Source organism: Myotis yumanensis, unplaced genomic scaffold, assembly GCF_028538775.1.
Source record: "Myotis yumanensis isolate MYYU_CA2020_CCGP unplaced genomic scaffold, mMyoYum1.0.hap1 SCAF_6, whole genome shotgun sequence".
NCBI lineage: Eukaryota > Metazoa > Chordata > Mammalia > Chiroptera > Vespertilionidae > Myotis > Myotis yumanensis.
The window spans coordinates 7,709,896-7,723,292 of NW_027223757.1; positions in this window are offsets into that span (position 1 = coordinate 7,709,896).

Genomic DNA, 13,397 nt, shown 5'->3' on the forward strand with positions numbered 1-13,397 from the left:
GTCCTTCTTCCAGGCCACAGCCGCAAGTGCTGGTGCCCGGGACCATGGGGCAGGCAGCTTATCCCTCTCCCAGGCTGGGCCGCAGGTGCAACCGCTGGAGTCCAGGACTGTGGGGCGGGCGGCTTGTCCCTCTCCCAGGCCACAGCCTGGCTCATCCCCGTTCCTCTTTCACAAGAGCACTTGTGCCTGGCTGGTTCCCATTCCTCTCTCCCCAGTGTTTAGTGTCTGAGCCATCACGGTGTGACGGCATGAGGGCATGATGATCATTTGCAAATGAGCTCTTTATTATTTAGGATATCAATTCTCCCAAAGCCTTTTAAAAGGTTTTATGCTATTCATGTTGACCCAAATTCATGTAATCTTTTTTGAGATCTACATAAGTTTTAAAGCATAGAGAAGTATTTTTCATCATTTTGTTATTACAATTCCTTGATGTTGAAATAATCACAATATAAAAGTTTCAGAAAGGCCCCATCCTAGGGTAATATGCACCTGGTAGTAAAAGGTAGTAGTACCACTGTTATTTGATATTTCTATAGAATGCCATCATTCCCAATGCACTTTCTCACACATAATCTAATTTAATAAAAGGGTAATATGCAAATTAACTGCCACTCTGTGACAAAGATGGTGGTGCCCATAGCGTACCGCACCCTGGCCGCATAGGGAGGGAGGGAGGGCTGCAGAAACAATGCATGGCTGCTGGGCTGGGGGCATGCTCTGAGCTGCTGCTGCACGGCTTGGTACATGTCCCCAGCCTAGTGGACACAAAGCAGGGCTGCTGGGCCAGGGGTGTGCCCCCAGTGACCACCGTGCGGCTTGGGGCATGCCCCCAGCCCAGCAGACAGAACCCAGTGGACAGAATGTGGTGGAATTCCCAGTCCTTTTGGTTTCTGCAGCCCCTGGACTAGCGGCAGAAACCAAGAGCACAGGGAACATCCGGAAATTCTGGAATTGTAGTTCTGGTGGCAGCCTCTGGACCTGAGTGGAAACCCAGAGTGTGGGGAGCACCAGGAATGCTGGGAATCGTAGTTCTGGTGGCAGACACGTTGCATGATCTCCTAGACCAGTGATGGCGAACCTATGACACGCGTGTCAGAGGTGCATGCGAACTCATTTTTTTGGTTGATTTTTCTTTGTTAAATGGCATTTATATATATAAAATAAATATCAAAAATATAAATCTTTGTTTTACTATGGTTGCAAATATCAAAAAAATTTCTATATGTGACACGGCACCAGAGTTAAGTTAGGGTTTTTCAAAATGCTGACATGCCGAGCTCAAAAGGTTCGCCATCACTGTCCTAGACACTGGAGCAAAGTGAGCCTGGAGCAAGTTACTGTTGCAGGTGGAGGATGGAGGGAAAGCAAAGATGAGAGACATAAGTAAAGTCAGAGTGTCGAGGAAAAATTAAAAGGAAGATATCTTGAAACTTCTAGGAAATCTCCACCAATGGAGCAAAGAAAAAAAAAAAGACCTCTATTATTCTGTGAGCAACAAACCAAACTGGGTTGGGGTCTCAGATAATTCGCTCATATGACTGCAAAGACAGACAGAAATTTCACTCTTTTATGTAGCCAGGCAGATATAATGCACAACATGCACGTTTTCACAAAAGAGGACTTAACAGCACTGAATTTCGTGCACCAGGCCTCTAGTCCTATATAAAAAAAAAGCCTATTATGCAAATTGACCAAACAACGGAATGACCATGGAACGACTGGTCACTATGAGGCGCACTGACCACCAGGGGGCAGACACTCAAGCAGGAGTTGCCCACAGCCCGCAGGTACCAACCAGTGGCGGTGAAGGGGGGTAGAGTTGGCAAGCGGGCGGGGCCAGGCCATCCACGGCAGGTGCCAGCAGGGGCCCCCTGATCGCCCCACTGATTGCTCTGCAGATTAGCTCTAATTGCCATTCAGGTCTAGGGATCCTACCTGTGCATGAATTTAGTGCACCAGGCCTCTAGTCTCAATTAAAAAACAAATTACCAGATTGTCTACCTTAAGGGATTCAAATTTTCTTCTTTTTCAAAAGTATACTCATCATTTTCATAAATCTTTGCACTGCATAGAATTACCATGTTTCTCCCCCATTCTCCAACACACACCCACAACCACACCAGCTTTTGAACAGCTCCAAATCAATCACTTGACAAGTGTTGCAAAGAACTAGTTGGCAAGTATGGATAGAGGGCTGTGCTTTGATACACACTTAATTTTTGGTTGTGGGAACTGAATTTACAGTAGCTTAGCATACATTTAACCAGAGTTCAAGGTAAAAGTATAGCCTCATGAACTACTTTATGGAAAATAAAGTAAAATGGTCTCTACTTTTATCTGTGAAAATTTATAGTGTATGTAATTGCTTTAAAATTTTGTTCTAATGCTCATGAAGGGAGAAAGACTCAAAAGCCTGATTCTTTCTTGTACTTTATGATTTTAGTATGTATTTGATTTGTTTAAATTCATACTGGTCCAGTAAAAGAATATCCTGCTATGCTAATCATACTTTCTAATCTGGTTACAAGAAAAATTACATGAATTACATTTCAAATATAAGAAGTTTGTTTCCTAGTTCATAGTTAAGACTTAAGTCTCAGTAAGAGTGGCTGAATTCCAGGAAATCTTTGTGGGGTCTTTTTACAGGATTATTACAAACAAGAGGTTGAAATGATTCTCATAAGAAATTTTTTATCATTAGTTCTTTGTCACCCAAATCAGTGAAGCAATTTGAAATAAGATACTCAAAATCTTGGGAAATATCACCCATTTAAAAAAGATGGGTGGCAAAATTGAGAATGGCTTCTACGGTTTATGAGAGTATAAGTGTTTATCCCAGAAATTGATGCCATACAACTTTTATAAGCTGCATGTACCAAGCATAAGAACTACTCAGTTCAACTTGATCAGAGCATTAAGCAATGTACACTCTGTTGGTAATATCTTCCCCTGGGAATGTTAAATTTCACCAAAGAAAGATTTTATATGAAACTACAGGACTGGTGCACAAGTTCGTGCACAGATGAAGTCCCTCAGCCTGGCCAGCGATTGGGGCCGATTGGGGCCATCTCCCGCAGTCCTGATCAGGGCCATGGTGATGGCTGGCTGAGGAGGGACTGTGGGAGGGCTCCAGGGCGTGTCTGGCCCACCTCACCCAGTCCCCATCTGCCAGACCCCAGCAGCAAGCTAACTTACTGGTCAGAGCATCTGCCCCCTGGTGGTCAGTGCGTGTCATAGCAACTGGTCAAGCAGTCGACCAAAGGGTTGACTGATCAGTCAGATACTTAGCATATTAGGTTTTTGTATATATAGATACAACCTTTGAAAAAAATTTTAATATTTAATATGAAAATTGGGAGCACTTTGATTATTTGTTGTTCAGTAGCATTTGACTGAAACATTCCTCAAGTAGTTTTCTTTCTCTAAGTCCTGAAACACAATTTCAAAGATTCACCTGGTTGTGATATGTTTCTCTGTATTGATCAAGTCCAAAGGATCATCGTATTGCTGAATAGTCACTAAATCTCAATGAATTTTGTGGGGCCTTCTACTTTGTAATCTTCCTTATGAATATAATTTCAGTAAGGGGTGTATGAAGGAATAATCAAATAGACTTGATGCTAAAAAAATCTTGGTCAGCATATGAACCTAATGTTTCAATAAATAATCCATGATTAAAAATTTTGAGTTGTCCAAAATAGAGTAAATTTCTTTTTTAATTTAAATTTTATTTTTAAATTACAGTCAGAGAAAGACAAATACCATATGATTTCACTTTTATATGGAATCTAAAGGACAAAATAAATGAACAGACAAAATAGAACTGATTCATAGATGCATTGAATAGACTGATAGTGGCCATAGGGGAGGAAATTCTCATTTTTTAAAATATATATTTTATTGATTTTTTTACAGAGAGGAAGGGAGAGGGACAGAGAGTTAGGAACATCGATGAGAGAGAAACATCGATCAGCTGCCTCTTGCACACTCCACATTGGGGATGTGCCCACAACCATGGTACATGCCCTTGACTGGAATCGAACCTGGGACCCTTCAGTCCGCAGGCCGACTCTCTATCCACTGAGCCAAACCGGTTAGGGCAGAAATTCTCATTTTGATGAAGACAGAAGTTCCAACCATCTCATTTGAAAGGGAACCGACCTTAGCACTTCTGCTTCCAAAGGAGGCAAGGCCAATGTTTGCAGAAGAGCACGCTGAGAAGGATCAGGAGCAGGAGGAGCTGGGAATTCTTTTTTGGTTTCCATCTCTGCACCTCCAAAGGGACAGTCACATCAGCTTTCCAACCACAGATCTCACCAGCCAGGCCATTCTTTTTGTTAATTTGATGGGGTGACATTTGTTAATAAGATTATATACATCTCAGGTGCACAGTTCTGTAATATATTATCTGCATATTGCATTGTGTGCTCATCACGCAGAGACCAGTTAGTCTTCTTCCCTCACCATATATTTAACCGCCTTAACCTTCATCATCTTCCCCCAACCTCATTTCCTCTCTAGGAACCACCATCTTATTGTCTGTGTCTATGAGCTTGGTTTTTTGTTCATTGGTTGTTTTCTGTTTTACCTTCCACTAATGATTGAAATGATATGGTTCTGAATTTTTCTGACATTTTTCAATTAGTATGATACTGTCAGGATCTATCCATGTTGTCCAAAATGGCAATATTTCATTAATTATACAATTATATGGTTTTGTAGTATTATTCTATCATCTGTCAAAGGACATATAGGTTGTTTACATGTCTTGACCACTGTGGTTAGTACTGCAAAGGACAAAGGGGTAAGCGTATCTTTACAAATAAGTGTTTTCATAATTATCAGAAAGATACCCAGTAATTATGAGTGTGTAGCAAGCATTTCTGGAGGTTCTTTCAGAGTTTGGAAAGTAATTTTCACCTTATAAAAAGCTTACATTGCAATATGATTCATTTTTTTAAAATCCCCACCCGACGCTATTATCCCACTGATTTTTAGAGAGAGTGAAAGAGAGAGGGAAAGACGGAGAGCAATATCGATGTGAGAGAAACACATCGATTCGTTTCCTCTTGCATGGCCCTGATCAGACCGGGGCCCGGTCGGAGAGGAGCCTGTAACCAAAGTACATAGAATGGACCTTTTGGTCCAAGGTCTGATGCTCTGTCCACTGACCCAAACCGGTCGGGCTGATTCCTTTTTAATCAAGAGGATTTCTCTCGGTGACAGGTGCTTAAATCACAGTCCCTTTCAACGGCTGCCCACCTCTCACCAGGCACAGAGTTGGCCAAAGTATTTATTGAATGACATACTCTTACATTCCTGGAGGTAAAACTGTGGGGACCATCTGCTTATAACTGAGTTGTGACATATAGGTTTAGTATCTTTTTTAACAATTACAAAAAAACTGATTGTTTATTCTACAGTTTTACCATCTGACTAATATAAAACTGGGATATCATATATTTAATATTGTGTGTATATATATGTGTGCATGTATATACCTATACATATCTATATAAATATCTATATGTATATACAAAAATTGTTTTGTATATACATTTTTTGGCTTTTCATTGTAGATATTACTGAAACTATATTTCTTTAATGCTTGCATTTGAAAAACTTAACTTGATTAAGAGTAAAAATTAATATCAACACATCATTAAATCACATATCCTCATTGAAATAATTTTGCCATAAAAAGAACAGTATATTAAAAACAAAGTTTATATTTTTACATCTAATCCACATATACATTATATTTCTATGTAGTGCTGAGATACAAACTTAGAAATATAAGGTGTTTCTCTTTCCGCCTATAAAAATGAAAGCATTTTAACTTAAAATAAAGAGGAAAATAACTAATTTTTACATTCATTTAACCAACATATGACAAATGAGAAATCAAAACTATAAAAACACATTTAAAATCTCAAAACAAATGTACCCACTGAATCTTTCAATCAAATTTAAATATAATAAAAAATAAATTTATGTAAAAGCAAACAAACAAAAAAACCCAAACCTACTTGAATGCATAGTATTTTTAAAAAGTATTGAGTCAAAGAGAAGCAGGAAAAGCATTTTTCAGCCAAAAGAATCAGAAACTTCATTCATATGTGAGAAGCTGAGATATTTCTGTGTAAACCAGGTAACTGAGAGCCTTCCCTTTGGCTCCACCAGTTCTCATCCTTACAGTTGAACTAGAACTTGGTTCTGGCTAAGGGTTGGGGGTTATTGCCAGCAGCTGCTGTCACTCTACCTTGACCAGCACTTCAAAGCCCATCATTTTAAAGGCCTTGTACTAGGGCTGAACCATCACAAAACTCTGAAAAAACGTGAGAGCAGCTCTCCCCCAGGGAGAACAAGACTGAGAGTTCTTACTTAATAGTCATTAGAGCTGACTTATATAAATTTATAGTGAGTGAGTTTATGATGTAAAAGATCAAGAGGAAATGTCCTGTTCTTTAGATAAAAATGGTACCAATTTTGATGTGAAATATTTTAAACTTTAATTAGCAGCAAAGTTATAAGTGAATGATTAATGTTATAGCCAGTACCAATGAGTTTTCTTCAGAAAACAAAAATTTCATGTTCAGTAGATTCACAAATAAAAAAAACAGATTTTTATGCTTACAAATGTATACAGTTTTTTTATTATAAAGCATCCAATCTCCTAAAGTCTATTTTATTTTTATTCTATTCATGTAGTTCCTGATTTATGTTATTTTTTTGAGGTTCTAGATACATTACTTTTATTTGATTTGATTATATATTTTTAGAGAAAGTGAAAGGAAGAGGGAGAGAGCCAGGTACAGACAGAGAACGAGATGAGAAAGAGAGAGAGAGAGAGAGAGGAGGATTGTTTGCCTCTCTTATGAACTGGGACTGGGAATTGAACCTGCAATCCAGGTATTTGTCCTCAACAGAGAATTGAACCCCAGACCCATCAGTGTGTGGGCCATTGCTCTAATCAGTGAGACAAACCTGCCAGTGCTCTCTGAGACACTTTTAGATTTATTTAGCACAGCATTCTAACATGAAAATTTGCATAAATTGATTATCTTCTCTACTATCTGAATAGTTAAGGAAGCTGTATAAGTAAACAGATCAATTTTGTTTAATTATTATACTTCCAAAAAAACCTAATAGATGTGTATTAGCCTAGTATTTTTATCATTAAACTAGAGGCCCAGTGCACGACATTCATGCACTGTGGGAGTGTGTCTCTCAGCCCGGCCTGTGCTCTCTCACAGTCTGGGACTCCTTGGGGGATGTCCAACTGCCAGCTTAGGCCCGATCCCTCTGGGGATAAGACCTAAGCCAGAAGTCAGACATCCCTCTTGCAGTCCGGGGTTCTTGCAGTCTGGGACCCCTCGCTTTTTACCACCTGCCTGCAGCAGAGGTGGGAGAGGCTCCCACCACGGCTGCTATGCTCGCCAGCCATGAGTCTGGCTTCTGGCTGAATGGTGCCTCCCCTCCCCCCCCCCCCCCCATGGGAGTGAACTGACCACCAGGGGGCAGCTCCTGATAGAGCATCTGCCCCCAGGTGGTCAGTGTGCATCATAGCAACCAGTCACTCTGCCATTTGGTCGATTTGCATATTAGGGTTTTATTATATAGAATACTAGAGGCCTAATGCATGAATTCGTGCACAGGTGAGGAACCAAGGGAGTGGGGGGCGTGGGATGCGATCGGCCCTCTGGGCAGGTGGTAGGATGCCCTTGCCAGCCTAGGATCCGGATCAGTCCTGCTGACATTCCTACTGGTTGTCAGGAGCCACTTGGCGGCTGATTTTATATCCTTTCTTCTTCGCAGGGCATCTAGGGAGGGAAGCCAAGTATTACAAACATATTTTATGAGCTATTGTAAACTTTAATGTATTCTGAAAAGAAATGTGATATGTATATATAAAAACAATTGTGATAACAAGTTTATCACTAAACAAAGGGAAAAAACCTATTTATGTTTCTCTCCTGGAAAAATCTTTGACAGTGAACACTATTGCAATCATAGTACCTACACTTTATAGGTAAAAGAAGCTGAATGTGACTTTTGCTGCAAGAAACTTACTATGTTTCAAGGAATACAATTTGACCCAGAATCCTTTTGAATTTTCCTGTACTTCTCTCTCTCTCTCTCTCTCTCTCTCTATATATATATATATATATATATATATATATATATATATATATATTGTTTTTCTCACCCAACCAGTATTTTCCCTAACACTCACCATCTACACAATAATAATTGCAATAAAAAGGGAGAGCATCCTAGTTCCTATGTATTGTGCTCCAATGTCTACATACCCCAGACAGACTCGGGCCCCACTGAGTCTCAGAAGACAAAATCACTCAGAGCTTAATTTAGTAAAATAAGGGAGTTGAAATGCACATACAAGGAGATCCATGTGATACCAAATTGCTAGTTGATTGGGCTTTCCATAGTTAAAAACCAGCACTTTTGTTAAAACTTGTTTCCAGATTCAGAGTAGATGCCTCTATAGTCATCTTATTTACCCTTGGAGACACAATAGAGTTATTTGGCAAGTCTTAAGAAATACTCATGTTTAGAGTCATATCTGTAGAGGCACTAATTTCCTGGCAATGAATTTTGGGTATGACCTAAACATGCCACTTTAGATATTCTCCAGGGCTGTATAATGGCAGCCAAGGTTGAGAATTCCTGCTTCAGAGAATAGATAGAGAGACAGGGAGGTAGGAAAGGCTCCATATGTAGCTTTTATTTTGAAAATCATTTGTAATTTTTCAAGTTGGCAAGCTTACTGTTTTTTTTACCTCTTTTTCCCAAGCACATGCTGCAAGTCATTCTCAGGGTTTTGATGAGGAAAGCGGGTATAGATGTCAATGAGAATTAAATCTATTTGGCGTCTTATTGGTCCCTGGCCGCCTGAGACATCATTGCTAAGAAAAGTGAGGGAAAGCAAACAAAAGGCTTTATCAAAAAATGATAAAATTCTAGATTTCTTGGTGTCAGCTAAAAAGGAATTCCAATACTTCTCTTATTTTCTATCACAATTATGCTACAAGAAATATACCCCTAAGCCTAAAATTGGGAAAAGAGAAATAATCCTACACATTAGGCATTTTTTGGGATGCTTAAGACACATTCTGTACTAACTGAGCAAAGGCTTTATAAATATATATATATATATATATATATATATATATATATATGAATGGGGAACTATTTGTAGTTATGTTCTGCCACTGGGAGGAAATATTCTTCAAAAATAAATACTCCTTTAGAATCTATGCCACCTGAATGGCACCATCTCTATGAGCTATTGGCCATTTAAACAAAGACCCTTCGATGCTTGATTTGAACAGAAAATTTAAAATGAGTACTATGGTTTACCTTAAAATTTGTTTCACTTTATGCTAAGTCTTATTTATTTTTCACTATGTCTACTTCAGTTTGATTGTAGATTTACAAATAATTGCTCCCAAGAAAATATAAGTGTCTGAGAAGTCAGTGAGCATGTTAATAATACAAAGTCTTATTTCCTAATGTATGAGCCTGGTATACCTAACTAAATTGAACATTATCAAGAATTATCAAATTGCAACAAAGTAAATGAATTATTGACAGTGACAATAGAATTTTCATATTAATTAACATAATGTGTTTCATAAAAATAATACATTCTCTTTACATCACTCATTTTTTAATAATGGTCTCAGGGTACTTATTGTTGGAATGTTGACCCAAGAGACTACTAATGTCACTATTGGAAACTTCATCAGCATGTCTGACATTCCTGAAACAAGGAAGACAGCATACCCATTATTATAAAAATGATTTTAAAATATTTTGTCTAAATGAATAAGAAGGAAATTCATCAGCTTATTAAGAAAAGCCTTTCATGTAAAGTTAAATCCAAAACGAGATTCCCTAACAACCTAATAAAATATATTTCTTGTCATTTTATATAAAAATATAGTCTATATTTGAAATCCGAAATTTTGTAAAATTATAAAGATACCTTTTAAGAATTATATGTCAGTGTTAAATAATGCTCCCTAACAGAATCGATTAAAATAAAACTAATTCTTCTCTGAGACACATTGGTGGGGAAAATATATTTAAATTAGTTTTTGTTTAATTAATTTAATTTCATTTATTTATCTATGGTGATTGATTCTGCTACTTAGATTCAAAACATATACAAAAGAGAAACTATCTTGATTTTACCCAAAACTTTATTACATCTTTTGCTATTTCTTCTCCAAACTATTTGGAATCAAAATTTCTTAGCATAGAGAGGACCTTAGGGTTCAGGAACCAAGATTTTTCTTCCATGATTAAGCTTCTATTCTTTGTCTTTAGTAGAGAGTGACTGTGTCTATACTTCAGTGCTGCTCTTGACCCATTGCTCTGTGAATGAATAGCTGTTCTCATTAGACATCTTTTCTCTAGACAGACACGAGACTTCCTCTAACCTGGAATACTGAAGGTGAAAGTTTTCCTGGAATTGGTGCAATTTCTGAATTGACATTTTGTGCAACAGAATGCAAGCGAGTGGTTAGTTCACCCTGGCTTGTTCCATGTTACAGCCTCTGCATGCAAGTCATGTACAGGGGCCACAAGCTGCCATAAATGAGGCTGGATGAAGCCATGACATGTGGAAACATACAGTGTTACACTGCAGGAATAGCTTCATGGAGACACAAAAATAAAACATTTATATTTAAAAGGTACATTTTCTTAAATACTATTCCTTAAAAATGAGCACATCTGCCATTTTCAGCTAATGCAACTTGCAACCACTGAGGGTCTCCTTGTAATAAAGCTTGATCAAGGATAATTTTCTCCTTCAAATGATATTCTGTCACCAAGTATAATAAAATTCTTTCTCACAATATAACACTCATGTTTTTACAATAATTTGAAATAAGACACTCAAAATCTTGGGAATTATCACCATTTAAAAATGATGGGTAGTATAATTGACAATGGCTTCTATAGTTTATGAGTGTATAAGTAGTACAATTCTGTTTATCCCAGAAATTGTTGCCATACAACTTTTATAAGCTGCTTTAACCAAGCATAAGAGCTACATGGTTCAATTTGATCAGAGCATTAAGCCATGTTCACCGCCTTGGTAATATCTTTCCTTTGAGAAGTTAAATTTCACAGGAAGGAAGACTTTATGCACAATAGATATTTTAAAAAAAATTTAATATTCTATATGAAAACTGGGAGCACTTTGAGTATTTATTGATGTTTAGTAGCATTTAGCTGAATCATTCCACAAGTACTTTTCTTTAAGTCTCAACACTCAGCTTCACGTTGGTGTGATGTTTCTCTGTGTTGATCAGGCAGAGAGAATGGCCCCGTTGCTGAATAGTCACTCATTTAATTAGCATGTAGCCTTTTGGTTTGTAATCTTATGTATGAATACAATTTCAGTAAGAGATTATACAAAGGACTAATCATGGTAACCTGAGGTAAAAAGATCCTGGTTAGCATATCAAACTAATATTTTAATAAAAATCAGTAAATTAAAAATTGAGTTATCCAAAATAACAAAAGGTAAATTCCTGTTTTAATTCAATTTTTTTGCATTACAGTCAGAGAAACACAAATACCATATGACTTCATTTGTATGTGGAATCCAAAGGACAAAATAAATGAACAAACAAAATATAATCAGATTAATAGATACAGAGAACAGACTGATAGTGACCATAGGGAAGAAAATTCTCATTTTGATGAAGACAGAAGGTTCAACTGTCTGGATTGAAAGGGAACTTACCTCAGTGCTTTTGCTTTCACAGGAGGAAAGGCCAATGTTTGTGAGAAGAGCATGCTGAGAAGGATCAGGGGCATGAGGAACTGGGAATTCTTTTTGGTTTCCATCTCTGTACCTGGAAAGGGAGAGAGTCACATCAGATTTTCCAACCACAGATCTCACCAGCGTGGTGATTTTTTTTTTTTAATTCAATGGGATGATAGCCTATATAATAAAGAGGTAATATGCAAATTGACCCACATGCCCTCACAAGATGGCTGCCTACGAGCAGGTCGGCAGGGGGGTTAGTGAGGGATGACCAAATGACTGAACAGCAGGCTGCGTGGGGCAACCAGGCTGGCAGTGGGGGGAGCAGTTGGGGGCGACCAGGCCAGTGGAGGGGCAGTTGGGGGTGACTAGGCTGGAAGGGGGTGCAGTTAGAGGTGACCAGGCCAGCAGAGGGGGGCAGTTGGGGGCAACCAGGCCAGCTCAGGGGGCAGTAAGAGGCAACCAGGCTGGTGGTGGGGGGGGGAAGTTAGGGGCAACCAGGCCAGCAGGGAGGGTGCATTTGGGGGCAACCAGCCTGGAAGGGGGGAAGTTGGGAGTGATTAGGCTGGCAGGGGGGCAGTGAGGGGCGACCAGGCCAGCAGTGGGGGCAGTAAGGGGCTATCAGGACAGCAGGGAGGGGCAGTTAGGGGCAACCAGGCAGGCAGAAGCTGCCATAGGTGAGAGATTAGGAGCCAGCGGTCCAGGATTGTGACAGGGATGTCCTACTGTTGACAGTCAGACATCCCCCAAGGGGTCTTGGATTGGAGAGGATGCAGACTGGGCTGAGGGCCCCCTAACCCATGCACAAATTTTGTGCACTGGGTCTCTAGTTTGTTAATATGATTATATACGTTTCAGTTGTACAATTGTATAATACACTATCTGTATATTGCATTGTGTATACCTGTATATTCATTCTCCCCAATCCAATTTCCTCTCTGGTAACCACCATAGTGTTGTCTGTGTCTATGAGCTTGTTTGATTTTTGTTCATTTGTTGCTTTCTGTTTTATATACCACAAATGGTGAAATTATATGGTTCTGAACATTTCTGTCTGACTTATTTCACTTAGCATGATACTGTTAGGATCTATCCATGTTGTCAAAAATGGCAATATTTCATTCTTTATATAGCTGAGTAATATTCCATAGTACATGTGTACCACTACCTCTTTTTCCAATCATCCTTGAAAGAACACATATCTTGTTTCCATGTCTTGACCACAGTGAATAATACTTCAATAAACATGGCTTGTAGTCATCATTTTTACGAGTAAGTGTTTTCATAATTTTCAGAAAGATGCCCAGTGATTCTGAGTGTGTCACAGAAGATTCTGAAGGTTGTTGCAGAGTTAGAAAAAATGTTTTCATTTTACAAAATAAATTAAACTGCATTATGATTCCATTTTAAATAAAAAAGATTTCTCGCAGTGATAGGTGCTTGAGTAAAAATTAGGATTCCTTTCAACTGTTGTACATTTCTTACCAGGCACAAGGTATCTTTTTCTAACAGTTTCAAAAAACTGTTTGTTTCTTCTGCATTACCTTGTAGCCTCTTCCTAGTATAATACTAGGATGTCATCTACTTA